The sequence below is a fragment of the Rattus norvegicus genome, chromosome 8, assembly GCF_021556685.1.
Source record: "Rattus norvegicus strain SHRSP/BbbUtx chromosome 8, alternate assembly SHRSP_T2T, whole genome shotgun sequence".
NCBI classification, from domain to species: Eukaryota; Metazoa; Chordata; class Mammalia; order Rodentia; family Muridae; genus Rattus; species Rattus norvegicus.
Window position 1 is genome coordinate 96,901,412 of NC_141541.1, and position 26,591 is coordinate 96,928,002.

Sequence of the window (26,591 nt, forward strand, 5' to 3'; positions counted from 1 at the left end):
CTTGCCTCTCGCCATCAGATTATCTCTAGTGTTACTTTGTTCTGCTATTTCTGACAGTGGCTAGACTGTCCTATAAGCCTGTGTGTCAGGTGTGCTGTAGACCTGTTTTCCTCTCTTTCAGTCAGTTATGGGGACAGAGTGTTCTGCTTTCGGGCGTGTAGTTTTTCCTCTCTACAGGTCTTCAGCTGTTCCTGTGGGCCTGTGTCTTGAGTTCACCATACAGGTCGGTTGCAGCAGAAAATTTGGTCTTACCTGTGGTCCCGAGGCTCAAGTTTGCTCGTGGGGTGTTGCTTATGAGCTCTCCGAGGCGGCAGCCACCAGGAAGATCTGTGCGCCGCCCTTTCCGGGAGCTTCCGTGCAGCAGGGTTCCAGATGGCGTTTGGTGTTTTCCTCTGGAATCAGTAATGTGTGCAGAGTGCAGTCTCTTCTGGTTTCCCAGGCGTGTCTGCCTCTCTGAAGGTTTAGCTCTCCCTCTCACGGGATTTGGGTGCAGAGAACTGTTTATCCGGTTGGTCCCTTCAGGTTCTGGCAGTGTCTCAGACGCAGTGGACCTGCTGCTCCTGGGCCCTCCTCTACGGGAACCCAGAGGCCGTATACAGTTTCCTCTTGGGCCAGGGATGTGGGCAGGGGTGGACAGTGTTGGTGGTCTCTTCCGCTCTGCAGCCTCAGGAGTGCCCACCTGACCAGGCGGTGAGGGCTCTCTCCCACGGTGTTTGGGAGCAGAGACGAAACATTTTTTTTTTAATTGAGACATCTACCTAAGGGAGGAAAGGCTCTAAGCTGGAAGATGAACTGAACAGCAGGGTCACCAATTCAAATGCCTGTGTAGATAAATTTTTCTCAACCCTAATGTTAATAGCAGTTCTTAAATGCTTTAACCTCCCTCCTAGCCCACCACCCACCAGAGCTAGTGGAAGAGAAAGGTTATGAGGATACAGGGGAAGTAGACCTATATAGAAATTGTTCTTTGGAGCTATCAGGAACTCAGCAGCTCAGTTCACAGGAGTCAGCAGCAGCTCTGTCTACTCGTGAACGCGTCACAGATACACCAACAGTCCAGTTCAGTAGTCAAGACAGCGGCAGTGGTGGCACAACCTAACAGGAAGTGCCAGCCTCCCCTCACTGTCCAGTGAGTCCTATTTATACTCCCGCCAAACATCACGTGTCCTTCACCAGTCTTGCCTCACTGCGTGTCTTGCCTCAGCACCCGAGTCTGTCTTAGCAAAACTCTACAGGAGTCTGTATCAGCTGACATTACTCTGTCAGTCAACCAGAGTCCATGGACTCAGCAAGAAGCCTCTAGAACAACAGCGGAAGTTTTCTGGTGTGTTTCTCTCTATGGGGTCACGACAAACGAAGCTCAGCTGAACAACGTAAAGCAAATCAACACATCCCTCTTACGTGACCTTTCGCTTGCTGCTCTAGGGAAACATTTTTTCACCTGTGTCCTCTTCAGGAAAACTCCTTTATGTGTCTGCCTCAGCAAAACACCATTCGACACAACTGACCTTCTAAAGAACTCTAAAGCTTCCACTTCATGCCTGGGTCATCTTGTTTGTTTATTTGTTTGTTCGTTTTTGCTTTTCATTGGATTTTTGTTTTTACATTTCAAATGTTATTCCCTTTTCCAGTTTCCCAGCCATAAGCCCCCTATCCTACCCTCTCCCCTTCTTCTATAAGGGTGTTCCCCTCCCCAACAACCCCCCATTCCCGCCTCCACCCCCCCAGACATTCCCCTGCACTGGTTGGGGGCGGGGGTTGTCCAGCCTTGTCAGGACCAAGGGCTTCTCCTCCCATTGGTGCCCCCAAAAAGGCTATCCTCTGCTACATATGCACCTGGAGCCATGGGTCAGTCCATGTATAGCCTTTGGGGTGGTTTAGTCCCTGGGATCTCTGGTTGGTTGGTATTGTTATTCTTATGGGGTTGCAAGCCCCTTCAGCTCCTTTAATCCTTTCTCTAAATCCTCCAACTGGGACCCTGTTATCCATTCAATGGTTTGCTGCTAGCATTCGCCTCTGTGTTTCTTATGCTCTGGCTGAGCCTTTTAGGAGACAGCTGTATTAGGCTCCTGTCAGCATGCATTTCTTGACTTCATAGATATTTAGTCTTGGTGACTGAACATATATGGGCTGTATGCCCAGGTGGGGCAGGCTCTGAATGGCCATTCCTTCAGTCTCTGCTCCAAATTTTGTCTCCATATCCCCTTCTGTGGATATATTTGTTCCCTATTTTAAGGAATGAAGCATCTGCACTTTGGTCATGCTTCTTGAGCTTCATGTGGTCTGTGAATTGTATCTTGGGTAATGTGAGCTTTTGGGCTAATATCCACTTATCAGTGCGTGCATACCATGTGTGTTTTTCTGTGATTGGGTTACCTCACTCAGGATGATATTTTCTAGTACCATCCATTTGCCAATGAATTTCATGAAGTCATTATTTTTGATAGCTGAGTAGTACTCCATTGTGTAGATGTACCACATTTTCTGTATCCTTTCCTTTGTTGAAGGGCATCTGGGTTCTTTCCAGCTTCTGATTATTATAAATAAGGCTGCTGTGAACATAGTAGACCACATGTCTTTATTGTATGTTGAACAATCTTTTGGGTATATGCCCAGGAGTGGTATAGCTGGGTCCTCAGGTAGTGCAGTGTCCAATTTTCTGAGGAACCTCCAGACTGATTTCCAGAATGGTTGTAAACAGTCTGCAATCCCACCAACAATGAAAGAGTATTCCTCTTTCTCCACATCTTCCACAAGCATCTGTTGTCACCTGAGTTTTTTATCTTAGCCATTCTGAGATAGAATCTCAGGGTTGTTTTCATTTGCATTACCCTGATGACTAAGGATATTGAACATTTCTTTAGGTGCTTCCCAGCCATTCAATATTTCTCAGCTGAGAATTCTGTGTTTAGCTCTTTACCCCATTTTTATAGAGTTATTTGATTCTCTGGAATCTAACTTCTTGACTTCTTTGGATATTTTTGATATTAGACCTCTATCAGATGTAGGATTGGGAAAGATCTTTTCCCAATCTGTTGGTTGCCGTTTTGTCCTAATGACAGTGTCCTTTGCCTTACAGAAGCTTTGCAGTTTTATGAGGTCCCATTTGTGGATTCTTGATCTTAGAGCATAAGCCATGGGTGTTTTGTTCAGAAAATTTTCCCCAGTGCTCATGTGTTCGAGATTCTTCCCAACTTTCTCTTCTATTAGTTTGAGTGTATCTGGTTTGATGTGGAGGTCCACTTTGACTTAAACTTTGTACAGGGCAATAAGAATGGGTCAATTTGCATTCTTCTACATACTGACCTCCACTTGAACCAGCACCATTTGTTGAAAATGCTATATGTTTTCCACTGGATGGTTTTAGCTCCTTTGTCAAAGATCAAATGACCATAGGTGTGTGGGTTCATTTCTGGGTTTTCAATTCTATTCCACTGATCTACCTATCTGTCACTGTACCAATACCACACAGTTTTTTATCACTATTGCTCTGTAATACTGCTTGAAATCAGGGATGGTGATTTCCCCCAGAACTTCTTTCATCATTGAGGATAGTATTCAATATCCTGGGTTTTTTGTTATTCCAAATGAATTTGAAAATTGCTCTTTCTAACTCTATGAAGAATTGGGATGGAATTTTGATGGGGATTACATTGAATCTGTAGATTGCTTTTGGTAAAATGGCCATTTTTACTATATTAATCCTGCCAATCCATGAGCATGGAAGATCTTTCCATCTTCTGAGATCTTCTTCAAATTCTTTCTTCAGAGACTTGAAGTTCTTGTCATACAGATCTTTCACTTGCTTGGTTAAAGTCACACCAAGATATTTTATATTATTTGGGACTATCGTGAAGGGTGTCATTTCCTTAATTTCTTTCTCAGCCTGTTTATTCTTTGAGTAGAGGAAGGCTACTGATTAGTTTGAGATAATGTTATACCCAGACATTCTGCTGAAGTTGTTTATCAGATTAAGTAGTTCTCTGGTGGAACTTTTGGGGTCCCTAAGTATACTATCATATCACCTGCAAATAGTGACATTTTGACTTCTTCCTTTCCAATCTGTATCCCTTTGATCTCCTTTTGTTTTCTGATTGCTCTGGCTAGGACTTTGAGTACTATATTGAATAAGTAGGGAGAAGGTGGGCAGCCTTGTATAGTCCCTGATTTTAGTGGGATTCCTTCAAGTTTCTCTCCATTTAGTTTAATGTTGGCTACTGGTTTGTTGTATATGGTTTTTACTATGTTTAGGTATGGGCCTTGAATTCCTATTCTTTCCAGGACTTTTATCATGAAGGAGTGTTGAATTTTGTCAAATGCTTTCTCAGCATCTAATGAAATTATCATGCGGTTTGTTTGTTTGTTTGTTTGTTTGTTTGTTTGTTTTAGTTTTTTTACATAGTGGATTTCCATATATTGAACCATCCCTGCATCCCTTGGATGAAACCTACTTGATTGTGATGGATGATCGTTTTGATGTGTTCTTGGATTTGGTTTGCAAGAATTTTATTGAGTATTTTTGCATCAATATTCATGAGGGAAATTGGCCTGAAGTTCTCTTTCTTTGTTAGGTCTTTGTGTGGTTTAGGTATAAGTGTAATTGTGGCTTCACAGAAGGAATTCGGTAGGGCTCCATCTGTTTCAATTTTGTGGAATAGTTTGGATAATATTGGTATGAGGTCTTCTATGAAGGTCTGATAGAATTCTGCACTAAACCCGTCTGGACCTGGGCTCTTTTTGGTTGGGAGACCTTTAATGACTGCTTCTATTTCCTTAGGAGTTATGGGGTTGTTTAACTGGTTTATCTGTTCCTGATTTAACTTCGATACCTGGTATCTGTCTAAGAAATTGTCCATTTCCTGAAGATTTTCAAGTTTTGTTGAATATAGGTTTTTATAGTAAGATCTGATGATTTTTTTTAATTTTCTCAGATTCTGTTGTTCTGTCTGCCTCTTCATTTCTGATTTTGTTAATTTGGATACACTCTCTGTACCCTCTGGTTAGTTTAGCTAAGGGTTTATCTATCTTGTTGATTATCTTGAAGAACCAGCTCCTGGTTTTGTTGATTCTTTGTATAGTCCTTTTTGTTTCTACTTGGTTGATTTCAGCTCTGAGTTTGATTATTTCCTGCCTTCTACTCCTCTTGGGTATATTTGCTTCTTTTTGTTCTAGAGTTTTCAGGTGTGCTGAAATGTATGCTCTCTCCAGTTTCTTTTTAGAGGCACTCAGAGCTATGAGTTTACCTCTTAGCACAGTTTTCATTGTGTCCTATAAGCTTGGGTATGTTGTGCCTTCATTTTTCATTAAAATCTAAAAAGTCTTTTATTTCTTTCTTTATTTCTTCTTTGACCAAGTTATCAATGAGTAGAGCATTATTCAACTTCCATGTATATGTTGGCTTTCTGTCATTATTGTTATTATTGAAGACCAGCCATAGTCTATGATGATCTGATAGGATGCATGTGATTATTTCAATCCTCTTGTATCTGTTGAGGCCTGTTTTGTGACCGATTATACAATCAATTTTGGAGAAGATACCATGAGATGCTGAGAAGAAGGTATATTCTTTTGTTTTAGGGTGAAATGTTCTATAAATATCTGTTAAATCCATTTGGTTCATGACTTCTGTTAGTTTCTCTATGTATCTGTTTAGTTTCTGTTTCCATGATCTGTCCAATGAAGTTGTGGGATGTTGAAATCTCCTACTATAATTGTGTGAGGTGTAATGTGTGCTTTGAGTTTTAGTAAGGTTTCTTTTATGAATGTAGGTGCCTTTGCATTGGGAGCATAGATATTTAGGATTGAGGGTTCATCTTGTTGGATTTTTCCTTTGAGTGTCGTTCCTTATCTTTTTTGATAACTTTTGGTTGAAAGTCGATGCCTGGGTTTCAAATGTGGGTTTATATAAGCCTGAGGATGGAGCTCAGTTAGTTAAGTGCTTGTTTAACATGCATGAAGTCCTGAGTTCAGCCCCTAGCACAGAGCAAAAGCCAATGCCAGGTTTAAACCTTGCTGGTTGGGACTCCACAGCTAACCCTTCATAATACTGCCTTAGAAATTATTCAGTGTAAGCACTCTAAAGCCTGACGCATCAGCACTCTAACCCTGCCTCCTTCATCTCCTACCTCTAAATCTAACATTAACTGCCCAATTTCTCTGAGCCTCCATTTATGCAATCTGATCATCGAATAGGATTACTTTAAAATACAAATGAGATAGTGCCAATCCAGGCTGCCCTCAGGCTCACAGAGATCCACCTACCTCTGCCTCCCAAGTGATGGCATTAAATATTCGAGTCATTATGCTCAGTACTGTGATGGTATCAGTCCATCTGCAGTTTCAATTCAACCCCAGTCTGTCATGGTGGCACACTCCTTTAATTTCAGCATTCAGGAGGCAGAGACAGGGTGATTTCTGAGTTTGGGGCCAGCCTGGTCTTCAGAAGGAATTCCAGGACAGCCAATGCTGTCCTGACAAGTAAACCCTGTCTCAAAAAATCAAAACAAAGCAGCAACAAAAATCAATTTATCCTCAAACAAAACTTGGGTTTTTTTTAATTTTTAAGATTATAATATATTTATATCATTTCTCCTTTTCTTTTCTCAATCCTTCCATATATCTGTCCTTGCTCTTTTTCAAATTCATGACATCTTTTTACATTGTATATGTATCCCTAAATATAACTTGCTCAGTCTGTATACTGTTACTTGTATGTATAAGTGTTCAGGACTGACCACTTGGTATTTGATAACCAATTGGTGTGCTCTTCCCTAGAGAAGACTATTTTGCCATCTCTGAGCATCCTCAGTTGCCTGTAGTTCTTTGTATAGGGTTGAGGCCTCATGATTGTTCCCCATAATCAAAATCTTTGTCAGATACTTTGTGTATACCAACAAACTGATTTTAAAGTTTATATGAAAAGGCAAAATATCCAGTATAGTCAACACAATTTTTAAAATAAACAAGTCACACTAGAGCATTGGCACTTCTTGAGTTTAAGACCTGATAAAAAATTATATCATTCAAGACAATTTCAGGCAGGGCATAGTAGCTCAAATATTTAATCCCAACACTTGGGAAGCAGAGGTAAATGGTTCTCTGTGAGTTTGAGGCCAGCCTGGTCTATACAGTGAGTTCGAGGACAACCAGTGCCACACGGTGGTACCATGTCTTAAACAATTTCATAACGGCAATAAGCCAAATGCCTAACTCTGAAACAAGACAGGGAGCCTAGGCATAGACCCTCATGCATACATTCAGTTGACATTTGACAATGACACAAAGGCAATACAAAGAAGAGTTATATGAGGAGTTTCTGTAAATTCCATTCAATTTTGCTATGGACCCAAAACTGTTCTAGAACAAAAGATTATGTTTAAAAGATAAAAGCAAGCCAGGTAGGCTTGGAACTGAGATAGGAAGAACATTCAGGAAAGCAGGGCTTGCAACACACAATTCAAAGACTCTTCAGACCCCTAGATGTTAAGAGGCAGGAACACCACCACCTAGGCCACTGGATGCACCATGACAAGAATAAGGGAAAAGACTGGAGGTGTCTAGGTTGACCAGATGTTCCAGTGACCCAGGGACTTGTTAAGATTTCTCTTTCTTGGTTTTGAATCCCTTCATCAAATACACCTTCCTCAAAAAAAAAAAAAAAAAAGAATTCTTAACCTATGGGTTGCAACCCCTTTGGGGTTGCATATCAGGTATCCTGCATATTAGATATTTACATTACAATTCTCACAGTAACAAAATAGAGTTATGAAGTAACAACAAAATAATTTTGTTGTTGGGGGTCACCACTACATAAGGAACTGTATTAAAGGGTCTCAGCATAAGGAAAGTTGAGAGCCACTTCTCTCTCCCCTTTGCCTATGGCTTCCTGAATATACACAAGAAAGATTTAAAAGGTGTGCCAGCTAAACTCTTACTGAATTCTTCTAACAACATAAGAAACAGCATACATCAGTTTGACACAAACAAATGGCTAAGTGCCAGTGAGGAAAACTATGGGAGCAAATGTTCTGAAAGAGCCAGGCCAGGAAGCACGCGCCCTGGAATCAGATGCAGGCCAAAGCCATACTCACCTAGTAACCTCCAGCATAGTACATGACCTGGAGGTCCTGCCAAAAACAGAAGAAAGAAAGAGAGAGAGAGAGAGAGAGAGAGAGAGAGAGAGAGAGAGAAAGAAAAAGGGAGAAGTATTTGCCCTCGGGACAATGATAAAGGATGACCAATCCCACTGCACCTTAGAGACAAAGATTTTCCACCCAAATGCAAAGCAATTTTACCCCACCCTCACCCTGTGACTGCATCTCATAACTTGTGTTGCACTTCCTAATGTGGAGCGGCTCCATCTATGAGGTCATTTGTTTTCCCATGAACTCAGTTAAGCTCTGGCTAGGAAAGCTGCATGAGGAAAAACAGCATCACAGCCTCTTACCGCCGTCTCCTAGGACGGTCAGAGCATTTGAACCCCATACAATTGTCTTTAAAAAAAAAAAAAAAGTACGCATACAAAGATAACAAGTTCCAAATGTTGTCTTTCTTTTTAAAGGTATGTTTGTTTCAAATCATATGTTTTTAATCTATGACAAAACAGCCAGCTAAGTTCTAATTACTTCAATTCCACACATTATCCAAAAGCTAAGAGATAGCAGGCACAAGTGATGAATGTTTTACCAGTGGTATATCAAGTCAATCTGTAGGTTTAAGATGTGAACAGAATCACCCCGAAAGAGAAGAAACGGTGAACAACAGATCCAATTTGAATTATACTTGCTCAGAAAAGCGATTGGCTTCAAGGTCTCTGGGTGAAGAGCAAAGGACTGCTGGTTTGTAGAAGGACTCGGGCGCTAGTAGTGCTAATAGTTTACATGTCAGTATGAATTTTAATTAGTCAAACCCTATGTTTAATTTGCACTTGAGTGAAACCCTTTTTCTAGTTATTAAGAGAATTTGAAATCTTTAGCCAACAGATAAAATAAATATGGAAAGAGAGACTCAGAAATCCAGAATAAGTTCAGCAAAACAAGATTTGCTGGGAATCATTTCGAGTGTGTGTATGTGTGTATGTGTGTGTGTGTGTGTGTGTGTGTGTTTGCGCGCACGCGCGCGCGTGTGTGTCTACTCAAGCGTGTAGGTACTCTGTGTTTTCACATGTTCTCATGTACATGGAGAGACCAGTTTAACATTGAATGTCTCCCTCAGTCATTCTCCACCTTGTTCGTTTAAGGCAAGATCTCTCACTGAACTTAGAACTCACCAGTTAAGCTAGACTAGCTGGCCAGTAAGACTGGGGGTTCCTCCTGTCAATCACTGGAACAACTATGCGCTACATTGGAATCTTCCCCTTGGTGATTAGGATGAGGTTCCAACCCTCACGCCAGGAGTGGTTTTCATTGCACATCGCTAAAGATGCAAGCTTTGTTGAGACTTCAGCTGGATGCAAACTGACTGCAGGATTCCACTCTTTTATTGTCCTATTAATACTAATACTAGGCTAATAATATAATACTAAGCTACACAAAGGGGTTTTTTGGGGGGGAGCAACAGTGATGTTGTTGTAATGGAAAAAGAAAAAGAAACAGAATGTTAGTATGTTGTCCAGGCCAGTCTTAAACTTACTAACCACCTGCCTACCCTTGTGCTGGGATACAGACAGGTACCATTATGCACAGTGCAAAAATGATTCTGTTGGTTTTGCTCTTGGTTTAATGCCCACTTTTCAATGGATATTTAAAAATAGAAAAACTGAAACAATGATTTAAAAGACTTCAATTTGTCTCTCTGCACCCAAATCCCGTGGGAGGGAGAGCTAAACCTTCAGAGAGGCAGACAAGCCTGGGAAACCAGAAGAGACTGCTCCCTGCACACACATCTCGGACGCCAGAGGAAAAAGCCAAAGACCATCTGGAACCCTGGTGCACTGAAGCTCCCGGAAGGGGCGACACAGGTCTTCCTGGTTGCTGCCGCTGCAGAGAGCCCCTGGGCAGCACCCCACGAGCGAACCTGAGCCTCGGGACCACAGGTAAGATCAAAATTTCTGCTGCACGAAAGCTGCCTGGTGAGCTTGGGACACACGGAAGCAGAATTTCTCTAGGACCGGGCACGTTCTGTGTTTAGCGGAAGTCCCACACCCGCGGATCCCGGCCCGCAGCAGCTCTCTGCTCCCAGACCCGGTGAGGGAGAGACCCAATCACCTGGTCAGGTGGGCACTCCTGAGGCTGCAGAGCGGAAGAGACCACCAACACTGCCCACCCCTGCCCATATCCCTGGCCCAAGAGGAAACTGTATACGGCCTCTGGGCTCCCGTGGGGGAGGGCCCAGGAGCGGCAGGACCCCTGCGCCTGAGACACCGCCGGAACCTGAAAGAAACAGACCGGATAAACAGTTCTCTGCACCCAAATCCCGTGGGAGGGAGAGCTAAACCTTCAGAGAGGCAGACAAGCCTGGGAAACCAGAAGAGACTGCTCTCTGCACACACATCTCGGACGCCAGAGGAAAAAGCCAAAGACCATCTGGAACCCTGGTGCACTGAAGCTCCTGGAAGGGGCGGCACAGGTCTTCCTGATTGCTGCCGCTGCAGAGAGCCCGTGGGCAGCACCCCATGAGCGAACTTGAGCCTCAGGACCACAGGTAAGACCAAATTTTCTGCTGCAAGAAAGCTGCCTGGTGAACTCAAGACACAGGCCCACAGGAACAGCTGAAGACCTGTAGAGAGGAAAAACTACACGCCCGAAAGCAGAACACTCTGTCCCCATAACTGACTGAAAGAGAGGAAAACAGGTCTACAGCACTCCTGACACACAGGCTTATAGGACAGTCTAGCCACTGTCAGAAATAGCAGAACAAAGTAACACTAGAGATAATCTGATGGCGAGAGGCAAGCGCAGGAACCCAAGCAACAGAAACCAAGACTACATGGCATCATTGGAGCCCAATTCTCCCACCAAAGCAAACACGGAATATCCAAACACACCAGAAAAGCAAGATCTAGTTTCAAAATCATATTTGATCATGATGCTGGAGGACTTCAAGAAAGACATGAACACACTTAGGGAAGCACAGGAAAACATTAATAAACAAGTAAAAGCCTACAGAGAGGAATCGCAAAAATCCCTGAAAGAATTCCAGGAAAACACAAACAAACAGTTGAAGGAATTAAAAATGGAAATAGAAGCAATCAAGAAAGAACACATGGAAACAACCCTGGATATAGAAAACCAAAAGAAGAGACAAGGAGCTGTAGATACAAGCTTCACCAACAGAATACAAGAGATGGAAGAGAGAATCTCAGGAGCAGAAGATTCCATAGAAATCATTGACTCAACTGTCAAAGATAATGTAAAGCAGAAAAAGCTACTGGTCCAAAACATACAGGAAATCCAGGACTCAATGAGAAGATCAAACCTAAGGATAATAGGTATAGAAGAGAGTGAAGACTCCCAGCTCAAAGGACCAGTAAATATCTTCAACAAAATCATAGAAGAAAACTTCCCTAACCTAAAAAAAGAGATACCCATAGACATACAAGAAGCCTACAGAACTCCAAATAGATTGGACCAGAAAAGAAACACCTCCCGTCACATAATTGTCAAAACACCAAACGCACAAAATAAAGAAAGAATATTAAAAGCAGTAAGGGAAAAAGGTCAAGTAACATATAAAGGGAGACCTATCAGAATCACACCAGACTTCTCGCCAGAAACTATGAAGGCCAGAAGATCCTGGACTGATGTTATACAGACCCTAAGAGAACACAAATGCCAGCCCAGGTTACTGTATCCAGCAAAACTCTCAATTAACATTGATGGCGAAACCAAGATATTCCATGACAAAACCAAATTTACACAATATCTTTCTACAAATCCAGCACTACAAAGGATAATAAATGGTAAAGCCCAACATAAGGAGGCAAGCTATACCCTAGAAGAAGCAAGAAACTAATCGTCTTGGCAACAAAACAAAGAGAATGAAAGCACACAAACATAACCTCACATCCAAATATGAATATAAAGGGAAACAATAATCACTATTCCTTAATATCTCTCAATATCAATGGCCTCAACTCCCCAATAAAAAGACATAGATTAACAAACTGGATACGCAACGAGGACCCTGCATTCTGCTGCCTACAGGAAACACACCTCAGAGACAAAGACAGACACTACCTCAGAGTGAAAGGCTGGAAAACAACTTTCCAAGCAAATGGTCAGAAGAAGCAAGCTGGAGTAGCCATTCTAATATCAAATAAAATCAATTTCCAACTAAAAGTCATCAAAAAAGATAAGGAAGGACACTTCATGTTCATCAAAGGAAAAATCCACCAAGATGAACTCTCAATCCTAAATATCTATGCCCCAAATACAAGGGCACCTACATACGTAAAAGAAACCTTACTAAAGCTCAAAACACACATTGCACCTCACACAATAATAGTGGGAGATTTCAACACCCCACTCTCATCAATGGACAGATCATGGAAACAGAAATTAAACAGTGATGTCGACAGACTAAGAGAAGTCATGAGCCAAATGGACTTAACGGATATTTATAGAACATTCTATCCTAAAGCAAAAGGATATACCTTCTTCTCAGCTCGTCATGGTACTTTCTCCAAAATTGACCATATAATTGGTCAAAAAACGGGCCTCAACAGGTACAGAAAGATAGAAATAATCCCATGCGTGCTATCGGACCACCACGGCCTAAAACTGGTCTTCAATAACAATAAGGGAAGAATGCCCACATATACGTGGAAATTGAACAATGCTCTACTCAATGATAACCTGGTCAAGGAAGAAATAAGGAAAGAAATTAAAAACTTTTTAGAATTTAATGAAAATGAAGATACAACATACTCAAACTTATGGGACACAATGAAAGCTGTGCTAAGAGGAAATCTCATAGCGCTGAGTGCCTGCAGAAAGAAACAGGAAAGAGCATATGTCAGCAGCTTGACAGCACACCTAAAAGCTCTAGAACAAAAAGAAGCAAATACACCCAGGAGGAGTAGAAGGCAGGAAATAATCAAACTCAGAGCTGAAATCAACCAAGTAGAAACAAAAAGGACCATAGAAAGAATCAACAGAACCAAAAGTTGGTTCTTTGAGAAAATCAACAAGATAGATAAACCCTTAGCCAGACTAACGAGAGGACACAGAGAGTGCGTCCAAATTAACAAAATCAAAAATGAAAAGGGAGACATAACTACAGATTCAGAGGAAATTCAAAAAATCATCAGATCTTACTATAAAAACCTATATTCAACAAAACTTGAAAATCTTCAGGAAATGGACAATTTCCTAGACAGATACCAGGTATCGAAGTTAAATCAGGAACAGATAAACCAGTTAAACAACCCCATAACTCCTAAGGAAATAGAAGCAGTCATTAAAGGTCTCCCAACCAAAAAGAGCCCAGGTCCAGACGGGTTTAGTGCAGAATTCTATCAAACCTTCATAGAAGACCTCATACCAATATTATCCAAACTGTTCCACAAAATTGAAACAGATGGAGCCCTACCGAATTCCTTCTACGAAGCCACAATTACTCTTATACCTAAACCACACAAAGACACAACAAAGAAAGAGAACTTCAGACCAATTTCCCTTATGAATATCGACGCAAAAATACTCAATAAAATTCTGGCAAACCGAATTCAAGAGCACATCAAAACAATCATCCACCATGATCAAGTAGGCTTCATCCCAGGCATGCAGGGATGGTTTAATATACGGAAAACCATCAACGTGATCCATTATATAAACAAACTGAAAGAACAGAACCACATGATCATTTCATTAGATGCTGAGAAAGCATTTGACAAAATTCAACACCCCTTCATGATAAAAGTCCTGGAAAGAATAGGAATTCAAGGCCCATACCTAAACATAGTAAAAGCCATATACAGCAAACCAGTTGCTAACATTAAACTAAATGGAGAGAAACTTGAAGCAATCCCACTAAAATCAGGGACCAGACAAGGCTGCCCACTCTCTCCCTACTTATTCAATATAGTTCTTGAAGTTCTAGCCAGAGCAATCAAACAACAAAAGGAGATCAAGGGGATACAGATCGGAAAAGAAGAGGTCAAAATATCACTATTTGCAGATTACATGATAGTATATTTAAGTGATCCCAAAAGTTCCACCAGTGAACTACTAAAGCTGATAAACAACTTCAGCAACGTGGCTGGGTATAAAATTAACTCAAATAAATCAGTTGCCTTCCTCTATACAAAAGAGAAACAAGCCGAGAGAGAAATTAGGGAAACGACACCCTTCATAATAGACCCAAATAATATAAAGTACCTCGGTGTGACTTTAACCAAGCAAGTAAATGATCTGTACAATAAGAACTTCAAGACACTGAGGAAAGAAATTGAAGAAGACCTCAGAAGATGGAAAGATCTCCCATGCTCATGGATTGGCAGGATTAATATAGTAAAAATGGCCATTTTACCAAAAGCAATCTACAGATTCAATGCAATCCCCATCAAAATACCAATCCAATTCTTCAAAGAGTTATACAGAACAATTTGCAAATTCGTCTGGAATAACAAAAAACCCAGGATAGCTAAAGCTATCCTCAACAATAAAAGGACTTCAGGGGGAATCACTATCCCTGAACTCAAGCAGTATTACAGAGCAATAGTGATAAAAACTGCATGGTATTGGTACAGAGACAGACAGATAGACCAATGGAATAGAATTGAAGACCCAGAAATGAACCCACACACCTATGGTCACTTGATTTTTGACAAAGGAGCCAAAACCATCCAATGGAAAAAAGATAGCATTTTCAGCAAATGGTGCTGGTTCAACTGGAGGGCAACATGTAGAAGAATGCAGATCGATCCATGCTTATCACCCTGTACAAAGCTTAAGTCCAAGTGGATCAAGGACCTCCACATCAAACCAGACACACTCAAACTAATAGAAGAAAAACTAGGGAAGCATCTGGAACACATGGGCACTGGAAAAAATTTCCTGAACAAAACACCAATGGCTTATGCTCTAAGATCAAGAATCGACAAATGGGATCTCATAAAACTGCAAAGCTTCTGTAAGGCAAAGGACACTGTGGTTAGGACAAAACGGCAACCAACAGATTGGGAAAAGATCTTTACCAATCCTACAACAGATAGAGGCCTTATATCCAAAATATACAAAGAACTCAAGAAGTTAGACCGCAGGGAAACAAATAACCCTATTAAAAAATGGGGTTCAGAGCTAAACAAAGAATTCACAGCTGAGGAATGCCGAATGGCCGAGAAACACCTAAAGAAATGTTCAACATCTTTAGTCATAAGGGAAATGCAAATCAAAACAACCCTGAGATTTCACCTCACACCAGTGAGAATGGCTAAGATCAAAAACTCAGGTGACAGCAGATGCTGGCGAGGATGTGGAGAAAGAGGAACACTCCTCCATTGTTGGTGGGATTGCAGACTGGTAAAACCATTCTGGAAATCAGTCTGGAGGTTCCTCAGAAAATTGGACATTGAACTGCCTGAGGATCCAGCTATACCTCTCTTGGGCATATACCCAAAAGATGCCTCAACATATAAAAGAGACACGTGCTCCACTATGTTCATCGCAGCCTTATTTATAATAGCCAGAAACTGGAAAGAACCCAGATGCCCTTCAACAGAGGAATGGATACAGAAAATGTGGTACATCTACACAATGGAATATTACTCAGCTATCAAAAACAACGAGTTTATGAAATTCGTAGGCAAATGGTTGGAACTGGAAAATATCATCCTGAGTGAGCTAACCCAATCACAGAAAGACATACATGGTATGCACTCATTGATAAGTGGCTATTAGCCCAAATGCTTGAATTACCCTAGATCCCTAGAACAAACGAAACTCAAAACGGATGATCAAAATGTGAATGCTTCACTCCTTCTTTAAATGAGGAAAAAGAATACCCTTGGCAGGGAAGGGAGAGGCAAAGATTAAAACAGAGACTGAAGGAACACCCATTCAGAGCCTGCCCCACATGTGGCCCATACATATACAGCCACCCAATTAGACAAGATGGATGAAGCAAAGAAGTGCAGACCGACAGGAGCCGGATGTAGATCTCTCCTGAGAGACACAGCCAGAATACAGCAAATACAGAGGTGAATGCCAGCAGCAAACCACTGAACTGAGAATAGGTCCCCTATTGAAGGAATCAGAGAAAGAACTGGAAGAGCTTGAAGGGGCTCGAGACCCCAAAAGTACAACAATGCCAAGCAATCAGAGCTTCCAGGGACTAAGCCACTACCTAAAGACTATACATGGACTGACCCTGGACTCTGACCCCATAGGTAGCAATGAATATCCTAGTAAGAGCACCAGTGGAAGGGGAAGCCCTGGGTCCTGCTAAGACTGAACCCCCAGTGAACTAGTCTATGGGGGGAGGGCGGCAATGGGGGGAGGGTTGGGAGGGGAACACCCATAAGGAAGGGGAGGGGGGAGGGGGATGTTTGCCCGGAAACCGGGAAAGGGAATAACACTCGAAATGTATATAAGAAATACTCAAGTTAATAAAAAAAAAAAAAAAAGACTTCAATTTACATAACTTTACCATTGAAGTTTATGTCATTTCACTGTCATCTACTACTGCTAGTGCACATATGCTGGTGGCTTATGGAAGGCTATAAATGATGTTGACTATGAAAAGTGAGATCAATGCTTTCAAGAGGCTGACAAGAAAGGGACATCTGGGATACGGTGTAGAAGGGGTGACAGAATCCTGCGGTCCTTCTTTCCATGCACTGAGCTGAAGAATTCCCTCAAGCTCAGGGTGTTTTTACTCTTTTAGTTTTTTAGAAAAGAAAAACAGCAAATGTGGGTAGTTTAGAGAGATAGAAGATGAGAAGAGGAAAAAAATCAGTTGAATTCAATGATCAGAATTTTTTTTTTTTTGGTTCTTTTTTTTTTTTTTCGGAGCTGGGGACCGAACCCAGGGCCTTGCGCTTCCTAGGTAAGCGCTCTACCACTGAGCTAAATCCCCAGCCCCAATGATCAGAATTTTTAAGATGGAGTTGAAGGGGCTCTGTGACACCTTTAGAATATAAAGAAAATTGATCTCTTACTTGAACTCAAGCAAACCTTCAGTTCACCCCGTAGAGCAAATAGCTTGACGTCTTCTCTTCCACACTTTAGTTTCTGACACGTACACTGGCTCAGGAAGCCCAAACCTTCAGCCTTTTTTTTCCATTATGACAGTCAACATTGCAGATATAGAAAGGAAATATATCTCAATGTGGGGGCTGTTTAGATTGCTCAGTGGATAATGATATTTATTAAAAAATCCTGAGTTGGATCCCCAAAACCCAAATAGTAGGAGAAAGCTGGCTCCTCCGAGATTTCCCTGACTACAAATACAAACCACACCACACTATTCGCAAATGAGAGAGAGAGAGAGAGAGAGAGAGAGAGAGAGAGAGAGAGAGAGAGAGAAAGAGACCAGTTTGCCAGTTTTATCCTTTGGGGACAGACAGAGCATTTTGGCTTGAATAGGAAATGTCCCCCACAAGTTCATGCTCTCATCCCTTTGTCACCAGCCGATGGCACTATCTGGGGAGGTTCTAACGCCTCTAGGAGACAGGGTCTAACTGGAAGAAGTAGGTCACTGGCAGTTGGGTTTCTGAGTATGTATCGTCTGGACCTCTTCAGTCAAGCTTTGTTATTTGTCACCAGGAAGTAAATTCTATTAAGTAAGTGTCTGTTCTCTGGGAAAGACAAACAAAGGATATATTAATGTACATTTCAGAGAAAATTAGCACTGGTCAAAGTGACATATCTTCCTACCCTTCCACAAGAGGATTAAAGTAAACACTACTGACTAGTTGGATGAATACATAAAATAATAAACTATCTTCAAAAGTTATTACAAATAAATTGCCTGATTGCTGTATGTATGCTTATAGTCTCTATTGAAAACCTAGAACAAGAAAAATCCAGCTTCAAAGAAAACCCACATACAAAAAGCAAAGGAAAGAAAGAAGTTTCCCTTAGTCTCAGCAGAACATCCACATACAAGAATTAATTTAAAATTTACCTACGTACCAGTAATATGGCTCAGAGGGTAAAGGTGCCTTCCATCAAGTCAGATGACCTTTGATCTCCAAAAACTCACATAAAGGTGGAAGGAGAGAACTGACTTCCAAAGTCATCCTCTGGCCTACGCATATGAGTCCTAGCACCCTCACTCACCCGCACACACAGCAATACGCTCTAAACTGTGTGAGTGAATAAGGACTGTTTGCTGAGATCGCTATGTAAGGATAAATGTTACTTAGCAGACATGATGCACCTTTAAACAGATTTAAACCATTTGTCTTGTGCCCAAAGTGTCTGCTTGACAGCTTTAACTTACCCAGAATTCAATTATCTTCATGCCAAGAGATGTCCTAGAAAAAAGCATCTCTCTAAAGTAGGTTAATATTCTCTTTTAATGACTTCTGCATGTTTTTGTTTTGCTAAGAATGTCTTCTTAGTAATAGTATGGAAGTAAATGGATGCTTGCATACTATTTATTATCAATATTAAATTAATGTAAATATTACATGGAATTAATACATAATATCAATCTTAAGTTGTTAAAGCCCTACTTAATGAATTGCAACTTACATTAGAAAGTAACTACCAAAATATGAATAAATGTAAGGATTTCCCTTTTGCTCCCCAGTGCTTATCATGGCCCTTCCTCTTTCTGGATCAGGAAAACAGATCAAAGAAGATTTGCTCTTTGTCTCTGTTTTAAAACAAAACTTGTTATTTAAACACTGCAGTACTGCCAATCCTCCAACCAAGAAATGCCAGCAGCTACTACAGTGAATTGTTACTTTAGGAATTACCTTAACACATATAATTACAATCTGAGTATCTATGTAAACATCATCTCAACATTTTTGACAGTGCGTGAAAATAGTCTCTCGTTTTAGTAACATCGTTGTATTAGGTGCAGTATTACCATGTCCGCGTCCTGACCACCTTCATGCTGACCTTGGAGCATCCTGACCACCTTCAGGCTGACCTTAAAGCATCCTGACCACCTTTGTGCTGACCATGGCACCATCATGGACCCAGCTTCCAGGCCTCACAGAACCTCAAATTCACATTAACCTAAGAGAACATGTTTTCTCCAACATCCTTAAGATTCTGTTTTCTATAGTGATCTGGGTGGCAAAAAGATATGACTTTGAGTTATAGAAAAAATAAAGACTGTTCTGTCATAAATACAGCTTAAAGTGACCAAGTTTATACCTATCTATTTATATAAACTGATCACTTATATAGTTATATATAACTTATATAGTTTATACTGAAATATGGGTAATTTTTAAAATTTACTGTGGAAAATACAGTGTCAACTGCTATGTGTAATTGATTGTCATTACCTTATCTTCACCTTTTATTACTACAAAGTAATTTTCTGGAAAAGGAGCTGACAATTTATTCTCAAGCTTTTGAACACTATGGAAATGGAAAGTTGTGATCCTCTACTCTTTAACTATCTTACACACACACACACACACACACACACACACACACACACTGACCATCTTAAAGGTGCCCTTAACTACTAGCTTCTGTGCATCTTTGAATATCTTGATACTTTTGAATCCATGTGTTAATGTTAGTCCTCCATAAATGTTCACCATTTTATCCCCCTGCTCCCAAGTAGGTGGGAATGAAGGAAGCTTGCACTGTCTTGATAATCCTCACAGCATTCCCATAAGGGATACAGTAGCAAGTACCATACAAGGCAATGCTCTGGAGGGTTCAGGAAGGAAGCCCAAGATGCTGTGGACAGAAATGCAAGCCACACACAGCTCTTACTGAGCATTATCAGAAAGGCAATAACAGCAACCGTGGGTTTTACGATGCTGCAGCAATGCCTGCGTGCTGCGCTCTGTGCGAGCTCGTTTCTCTGTATTCTTTGATCGTTTCCATTTGCCTGCTGAAGGGTTAGGATGCAGCCTCACGGTGAGGTGACGCTGGAGCCAGCCTCAAATATCACATGTTTCTTTCTTTCGAAATTCAATCCATGTTCTATTGAGATAAATTTTATTTTAACAGGAAACTGCGCGTGGCGATCATAGTGAAAAAAAAAAGCAACATTTATCATAGGTAGAAGATAACATAAAGAAAACACTGTGGCTACAGAACAATATTGCAAAACTCTGATTGTTACAAGCCTTAGGCCCTGCAATTAATCCCTCCTAATACTAGTAAAAACTAGTAATGCTAGTGATAGGAACACAGTAATAATATGCAAGACCAGCTCAGAATTTCTTCTTGTGGTTAAGCTGAACAATGGCAAAGAGATACAGGCAAAACCTTTCTCATCTATAATTGACTGTAACTGAGTGTTAGGACTAGGTAACGCCTAAAAAACCAACTCCTATCCACCAGCTACGGTTCTCCACAGGCTCTGAGATATTTCTTTGCTCGCCAATGTCACTGCCCTAGAGAAGCTCGCCTATTAGAGAAGATGACAGATATAAACACAAAATTTTAATGTAGTGTGAGTATTCTGACAGCTCTAAACACACAATGTTACGAGGGCAGAGACAGAGGTGTTGAGAAATAACCTTTGCAGAGGGCCAGACTGAGCAGAGCTTAAAAGAGAAGTAGAAGCTTGCCAGGCAAAGGAAAGCACTCATTAACTGCCTAGTAAGAGAAGATCGGTTACACTATCCACATGGCTACACCAGGAAAGCACACATCATCAATCGCTGGAAAGCAGGCCTGAGAATCAATCCTGAAGAAGCGTGTCTCTGGTGCTTTTGATGAAAAGTGTAGTCGAGATCTCATGGGGTAAGGGGGGGTTGAAAGATCAGAGAGACCTATAGGTATGAGAACCTTGTCTCTCCACACCATCCATCCACTCAAACTATTTTTATTGGACACAACTGAAAGAAACATTGTTGGCAAATAAAATATCTACCAGAACACTCTGGGCTGCTTTGTGCTGCATACACACTTGAACTTTGACCCGCGCTGCACAAATCCATATTCGAATGGTTAAGGGGCCATATAAGACGGGTTCTTGTTATGAATGAAACTCTGGTGATTACATCAGCCGCACTAACCCAGAGCAGCTGACAACCCCTGCCCGTGTTGTGTGCTGTGCAATCAGCAACATCTTTGGTACAGATGTCAGGGAACTGCTGTGCCAATGATGCAGTAATGATGAGAGTAGAGTATCCAGCTAGGGAATTCTCATCTCGTGTCTTCTTTAAAAAGCGCCTCTTAAAAGGGGGTGATATACAGTATGTACTGTGCACCCTGTCACTCTTTCTGGCTAGAGCTATGCTTCTTTCGACTCTGGATCCCCAGAACTTTCTGATCTTGGAACGGGGGGTGGTAGGAGCTGAAGGGTTTTGGCACATGCAAAACCCACTACATTCTTGAATGCTCAAGACAGCTTTACAATGTCTAAGCTACATCTGAGCAAACCTGTTTCTTACTAACACTGTCAGTCTTTTCTCAGCATTTTCTCTACAAAGGACAAAGGAAGAAAAAAGGCGAAGGCTCGGTTAGCAGAACCATCTAAACTCGACTCCTAGTTAGTGCAAGGATTCTGCACTGCACTGCAATCAGTGAACTTGTGTGTCCTTCCTCACACCTCTGTGGAAAGCAAGCCACACCATCCTTATGCAGCAATCCATGGCATCCTATAAACATTATCCAATGAGAGTGGACGTTCAGGAATACGTGCCACGAGTCCAACAGAATTCTCAGTCATTGGAGAATAGTTTTATTACAATTACTATTTTGAATTTGGGACAATGGTCCAAAGATTTTCACCAATAAAGTAAGAAGGTGAAGTGTTCTACTCTCAAGCTTCAGTTAATCAGATAATCCTATTACAAGAGCCTCATTCTTCCTCCAATTCTTCCATTTCCTGACCGTGTGGTAGACTCTTTTTATTTGAATAACTGTATGGGTCAAGAAGCCTTAGATTATTCAAAGAGCTTTAGTTTCTAGCCAAAATATATGGACTCGAGTCTATAGAATGGGGGAAAGGAGCCACTTTAAAGCATATTTTCAAGCCATGGGCATGATACCTCTTCAGAGGACTGTGTAAACCTAGACTCCAGCCGCAGACTACTGCTTCGTGAAAGTGTTCCCAATGGAAGTTTTATAGATATTGAAAAATCTCACGGGTGAGTACCTGAAATATCACAGTTAGTCAAAAACTAAAAAAAGCATATGTGTTTCAACTCCTTTTACTTGCTTTTGTGTTAGCTTATAAAAACCCATAGGTGTATATTGGACTCATTACACTGAGGTGCTCATAAGCACGGGCTCGATCGAGGGAGGGTGCTGACAAGCATTTTACATTACGCAAGCTTCCCCACATCACTCTGCCAACGTGCTTCCATTTTAATCCAAAACATTCCCAGCTTGTCAACTGTGAGGCCTCCCTGGAACACAAAGCTGAGCCCCTTATGCAGAGGTTCTCTGATGCGGAGACCACAAGGAGCCCTCGGACACAGTCCACATGGAACTTCAGATCAATCCACATTGTCTCTGGACGCTCAGATAACAGTGAACTGAGGAAAAGAAAGTGCAAAAAGGGCCCAAACCATGCTGCCTGCTAACTGTCAAACACCAGGGTTTCTAAGTGTAACCAGCACATATTAATTATAGGCAATAATAGGCTTCCTTGTGGCATTTTTATATCTGTATCTAATGTGTCACACTCATATCCACACAATGGATCCTTTACCTCTCTTGTCCCTCTCACACTCTACACTACTGTCTTTACTGAATAAGAAAATGATTATTCAGAACCAATCTAATACTTTTTCTTCTAAACATCCATTGGTGGTGAAGAGAGTCCATTGTTTTGGGGGGGGGTTTGGAGGGGGAGGTTGTCTTGGTTTGGTATTCTGTTCTGTTCTGTTATGCTCTGCTCTGACTCAGAATCTTTTAGAACCAAATACCTAGAAGTTGAATGCAATATAAAACTTTTCAATCACTACATTCTATATTTTAAAAGGGCCACAAAAAAAGGCTCACATGAAATACTTTACAATTCCATGTTGACAAGTTGGCCTGTCCAAGGCAATTAGCATCTTCACAGCAAGATGGTTGGCAGATGGGAAGAGGAATTGTGAGTTCAATTGTTCTACACAGTCAGTAAGACTGAGCCTCAGCCTTTCAAACAGAGCTAACATGTCAAAGATGAGAGAGATAAAGACTGGAAACCTAATGAAAGGCAGTCAGGCAGGAAATAAAAAGGGAAGCACCTGAAACTGTCGTTTGAAATAGTGTGGGTAAATTTTATTCTCAGACCATATGCGGGGCTTGAAGCAAGACACCCAGAAAGACTGGTTGTTACCATAAATAAGAGATTTATGAGAGCTTCAACTAAAAAAAGGTGGAGGGTGATGAATTCTTCATAAAGAAATGTGAGCCCTCTACAAACATGGTGAGAGGATATTGGGAGGAGTAAAGAGGGCTGTGAATTAAGCAGAGAACTCTGAAAAATAGTAAGGGGGGGGGGAAGGCAAGGAAATGAGTCCCTCAATGAAAAGTAAAAGGAAATCCCCACAGATTGAGGTCAATTTGACTGATATCTAGAAACCACTCAAAGGATACTTAGCAATCAGTCTCCCAAACCATACCCATGTGTTCCATTGTTTGTCCTTGTGAAGTGTCAATCAGTCAGTAGGTTAATGTTGCTACTGTTCGGATTATCAGGTGCCCAGCAGAGCCAATGCACTAAGGCTTGGTTGTCCGGCCATGTTGCTCTCTGGAAGTGGGCAACCTTTTAGAAGTTGGGCTCAGGCAGAGGAAAGTGGCCATTGACACACACTCTTACTACAGGGACACTGATGCATTAATGGCTTTCTTAGTAATCATTCTAAACACTGGGTTTCTTTGTGGCTTCTCATACATGTATATTATCGTGCTTTGCTCATATTCATCTCTCATCACGTCTCCTGTCTCTTCCCCTTCACCACTGATCTGTTCTCTCCATACAAACCGTTCCCTTTATGCTTTTTTCTATCTACCTACCTACCTACGGAGCTATCTTCATCTCTCTATCCCTATCCCTACCCCTACCCTACCCCTATCCCTACCTCTACCCCTACCCCTACCTCTACCCCTAGCCCTAGCCCTAGCCCTAGTCCTAGCCCTAGTCCTATCCCTACCCCTAGCCCTACCTCTACCCCTAGCCCTAGCCCTAGCCCTACCCCTAGTCCTATCCCTAGCCCTACCCCCATCCCTATCCCTATCTCCATCTCTGTCCCCATCTCTTCCTTCCGTCTGCCACAATGTTAGCAGATTCACCACTTCATGTTCTCCTTGCTAATGGCATTCTGACTTGCCATAAGCCCACAGAGACGGGACCCATCAACAATTGATTAGAACCTCCGAACCTCTGAGCCTCTTCCCCATTGTCTCAGTTACTTTGGTCACAGTGACAAAAATCTAACTAGCACATCAAACCTAAAGATAGATGCACTAATAGCATATTAACTTGCTTGGGGATGTAAGGCAGTGGATGGAACTTTGCTAGGTCAGTTTCATCTTTTGACAGGTAGATCGATAAGTACAGAGAATTTTCCCCCTCTTCCAGGGTACTTGTCAATAAATAAGAACGTAAGATCCAGACCCTGTTTCTCACATGCAAATACACAATCAACTATAAATCTGATAAAGTTTGGGTCTGAAATGCCTCCCACGAGCAGAACAAGTGACACTGTTTGAGGGAGTCATGAAACCACTAGAAGGTAAGAGGGTATTAGGAGATTCATGTAAACAGCATGCAGTGGGACAGGACTTGAGCTCTAGCCAGTCCTGCCTCCAGTCTAAGCTCGGTCTAAGCTCTGTGCTTCCAGATCTACTGACACATAAACAAGCCATCTCTCACACTCCTGTCACAGCAGCAAGTCACACTTGCCTATGTGATCATGGTCAGCTGTATCCCCTTCAACTGTGAACCGAAACGAATCCTCCCTCCCTTCCTGTTGTATCAGGTAGTCTGTCATAGCAATGAACAAAGATGGTAACGTAATAGCTAAGGAAATGTGGATGAATGTAAAACCAATGAAAGGATGTAACTGAGTGATCTGGTTGACATTTCTCCATGGCTATTCCATCAACACGTGACTGCAATAGAGCACAAAGTCACCAGAAAGCTCAGCAATCAACTGGTCAGGGAGAAGAACTTTAAAAATGGGGAATTCAGAAACTTAAACTTGGTACTCCCAGTACCCACAGAACAACCCGAAAAGATGTTGTTTAAGGATGCAAAAGGTTAGGGGAGGATCCCTTAATATAATGCCAAGCCCATGGTTTGTTAAGCAGTTAAATTAGACAAAGCAAAATTAGAACTTATCAAAATGCTTCCTTAAAAGAAAACTCTCTTGTTCTGAAATATCATACTCAGAGAAGAAAATATAAGCCATGAATGAGGAGAAAATATTCTGTAACTTCTGATTTTAAAAAAAAAAAAAAAGACATATTCGGAATCCATGGAGAACTCTCAAAAGAACTCAACACGAAAACACATAATCCAACCTTAAAATGGGCAAAGGATACAGATACTTCACCAAAGAAGACACATATATGACAAGTGAGCACATGAGAAGAAACTGTCCCATGATGCTCCTCATGACCAATGAAAATGAGAACAATGAGATGCCTCCAGCCCCAGGCCAGAACATCTAACATTACAGAGTCATTTCCACTGGTGTCAAAATGGAACCCTCAGACACCGCTAATGGGAGCACAAGATGCTGTGACCACTTTGAAAAACAGTGCAGCAAGTGCTTAAATAGACACTTTCCCTGTGATCCAGTCATGCCACTTCCTAGATGATTTCCCAGAAGAAATAAAATCAGATACCTATATGAGAGGTTATACAGAAAGATACATGGCAGAACTGAAGCAATCCCACTGTTCATTGACCTGTGAATTGATAAAGAAATTATTGTCTGTACACACCATGAAATCCTTCTTAAAGCAACAAAAGGGTGAGTTGTTATATGCTCTAACATGGGTGAGTTGTCATATAAGCATGCCAAATGAAAAAGATCCAAAACAGAGTACTTTGACTAACACCACCTACATCAAATGAAGATGTAAATGAATGAAAACATGGCATTGTGTATGACTGGATTAAATTGTCCCCTGAGGATTCAGGGGTTGGGAGAGAAGGGTGATGAGGAGGATAAGAAGGGACAAGAGGACAACAGAATCATAAAAGATGATAAAGAAACACGTGGGGAGGTCGGCATGCTCGTTACCTCTATTACATTGGTGATTTCACATGTTTTAGACATTTGTTGAAATTTATGAAATGACATATAACATGATTAATTACATCTTAATCTTACTGTAATGAAACTGTGAAGACACATATACAAAATAAAAATAAAAGAAAATTATAAGAAAGGAGAACCAGCATAATAGCAAATGACTTGGTCTATCTGTACATCAGCTCCCCAGCAGTATTGTTGGAAAGGCCACATGATAATCTCATGTAAGAATTACAAATAACACCCATAGCCAAACAGCGGATGGAACTTGGGGACTCATGGAAGAATAGGAGAAAGG